The sequence below is a fragment of the Rissa tridactyla genome, chromosome W (assembly GCF_028500815.1).
Source record: "Rissa tridactyla isolate bRisTri1 chromosome W, bRisTri1.patW.cur.20221130, whole genome shotgun sequence".
Taxonomy (NCBI): Eukaryota; Metazoa; Chordata; class Aves; order Charadriiformes; family Laridae; genus Rissa; species Rissa tridactyla.
Window position 1 is genome coordinate 22,623,832 of NC_071496.1, and position 3,117 is coordinate 22,626,948.

Genomic DNA, 3,117 nt, shown 5'->3' on the forward strand with positions numbered 1-3,117 from the left:
GGTGGAAGCCCCATCCCTGGAAGTTTTTAAGGCCAGGCTGGATGGGGCTCTGAGCAACCTGATCTAGTGGGAGATGTCCCTGCCCATGGCAGGGGGGTTGGAGCTAGATGATCTTTAAAGTCCCTTCCAACCCCGACAATTCTATGATTCTATGAGTCTATGAAGTGGAGCATGGCTTTATTTATATACATGAAAAAAACAGTCAAAGCAGGTAAGTGCATTTCTTTATTCTACAGATTCAGCAGGGAATCACCTTCCTCAAAGTAAATACTGCAGGGATATAACATCTCCACAGCTAACTATTCTACATCTCAGCAGAATAATGTCAGAATCTTTATAAAGTTACTTCTTGTAATTCTACCAATCCACTTGTTGGAAGAAAAGTATGAAAACTTTCAGAACCAAAGTCACATTTTGTATCTAGTGAACACAAGCTATTTACTTCCTTTAAGTAAGATGTAATAAAGCAGCACTTTTCAGCTTCTGAGTATATACGAGTTACCAGAGATTTAATGTGCTGTCACACCCAAGAGCAGAGAGCTGCTTATTCATCCATCCTTTACACTTCTCCCACTGCAAGGTGAAATATTCTTTGCCAACCTTTTGAAAGAGACATGTAGGCTTGTAATCTGATGGCTGTTCCTCCCTTACTTATACAACAAACATAGCTGGGGTGAAAGTTGCAGAGGTTCTCAGACCTGAAGAGGTTTAGGAGAAATCTGTGCCTGCGGATGACACACAGATGTTAGTGTGCTACTTATGCAAAAGAATCTCTGGAGAGAGTCCAAGTGCTTCAATGAAAGCATTTCACAAATTAACTCCAGGCAAAATGACTCATCTTTAACTCCCATATTCACATGGCTCTCACACTGAGAATGCCACAGAAAAAGCAAATGCATTTCAAAGTCACATTAATGCAGAAACTTTGTTTCTTTTCACAGTCTAACTCACTTTGAAGAACATATGGTTTCTGAGAGAAAACGGTGATTAGGTTTGAATAAGTCTTAAGGGAATTTGAGACATACCCTTCACTATATTGTTATACTTAGTACAGACAGATTTTTTTGTGTGCAATTGGAATTGGAAAATCCTGAGTACAAACCTGTTCCTTACATGTACTAACCACGTCTGAGCTGATGCCACTATGCTTGCTAACTCCCCTTGTGCAGCTGTGTAAACTCTACCTCGCTTCCAGCAAACACACATACTGGTATATGGGGTTCAATAGAAGTAGAGAGAAGAATTACCTGGTTATGATAAAAGCAAAGTTATTTTCTTATGACTAACAGACGTCAAGTAAAGGAAATTGTGGAATTCCTATTTTTACCACAAAACACACTCTTTCTTGCATCTCAGAAAAACTGTCCCATAGAGAAGTCATTTTGCCAAGAGCATAAAAAAAGAAGAGCAGAAGCAACTGCTTATGGAAGTCTAGTTCTAGCTGCTATCACTGCTTTGCCAAGCAGATGCTGAAATACATATCAGGATCTTGTGAGGGCAAGGGGGACGGTGAAGTTGAAGGGAGAGAATGCCGCTGCTGCCTTCACCTCATTTTTAATGATGAGTCTAAGACAGATGATCAGCAGCTCCTGCCTTTCTTCCATCATCTGGTATTCCACATAAAGTATTACATGGGAAGCTGTCAGCCATTTACTTCACTGTTTAATTCTTCTTGCCCATTTTGACATGTCATACAAGGATAGCTGACTTGCAGTTAAAAGCATAATTCCTTAAAAGTTAAACCAAACAAAATTTCAACCCCCCCAAATATCATGAATTCCATCTAACCAAAATTTACTTCCAAATTGCATGTTTGAAGGAAGATCTTACAAAAAAAAACCCTCAAAACAACAGAGCAAGCCCCCCCATCTAAGAAATTTAAATAAGTTTCAGTCTTTCTCAGAACACTGAAAATCATGAATAAGAAAACAACTTATGATAGATAATTTATTTTCCTGAATTAACACAAAACTAGTAAAAAAAGTTAATTTATCACGTATCTAAATACAGTTGCAGCATTCATTGAGTATTCTCATTTTAAACTCGGTGATATCGCAGAAGAAAGCTCAACAGAACAGCATATGTTTAATGAGAACACGACTACTTTGGAGCAAGAAGCGAAAGGCACAGTCCTCAGAGAAAACCCAAGAAGCCAGGGAAGGCAGACAGAAGCGATACAAGTTGACGCTTACATGCAAGCTCATAGATGAGTGACAGAAACTGGACTAACTCAGTTATTTACCTGGATTTTCTTGGAAGACCCAGTTACTACTGACTTAACCTTATCAACTTCTGACACTGGATGCATCTCAGATAATATGCATGCAGTTTGCAGATCTGTTCTCATAAATCTACCTCAATGAGGTAATCTTATTTTCATACTCCTACACTTCAACAGGAAGTCCTCTTATTCTATACAGATCATACACAAACACAGGCAAGCAGAACAGAGTTATGGCAATTCAGACAACACAGATCAGCAGACTGAGCAATGGCCAAACCACTGCCATCTCGTTGTAGCCAACTCAAGAAAGGAGAATGAGGGGTGTTTGGTGGGTAACAACAGTGGTTGCTTCAAGATAGCACAGACGTGAGAACTTCTTGTGCACTTTGCTATATATTTTTCTTCAAAAATAACAACCACAGAGCAAGGATGCAAGCCAGCCCCTCTGTCCCCTCTCAGCTACAGACAAGGTCTCGCCCCTGCTGAGGCAGAGGCAACCCAGGTATCCACACCCTACCGAGCAAGGTACATGCCGGGTGCCGCACTGCTAAAGGGCAGGAGAGGCTTATCACTGCCCATAGCGGCTGCGAGGCAGCACCACGATCCAGCACCCCTTGCAGTCCCCGCCGGCTCGAGGCTCCACGGAGCTCTCAGAGGCGAGGCGAGGCCCCGCCCGAGCCCCTCGCAGCCGCGCGCGCCACCTCCGAGGTTCAGGCCACGCACCCCACAGCCAGCCACAGGCTCACACACCCCAGCCACGACCCTGTTGGCCGTCAACGCAACTATCGCCAATCGTAAGGCGGCGGCGGCAGAGCCCGCCCTAGTCGGAGGAACCAATGAGCGCCCGCCGAGTCCCAGGAGCGGGAGAAAGCGGAAGGCCTAGCCAGCGCCGA

At 43.4% G+C, this 3,117-nt stretch overlaps 1 protein-coding gene across 2 annotated transcripts in view; it reads right to left on the reverse strand.

Annotated features, from left to right (window-relative positions):
- The window catches only part of LOC128902101 (zinc finger protein 131-like), a 45,054-nt gene that overhangs the window by 41,612 nt on the left and 325 nt on the right, over nt 1–3,117 (reverse strand). The gene's annotated exons all lie outside the window — the stretch shown is intronic.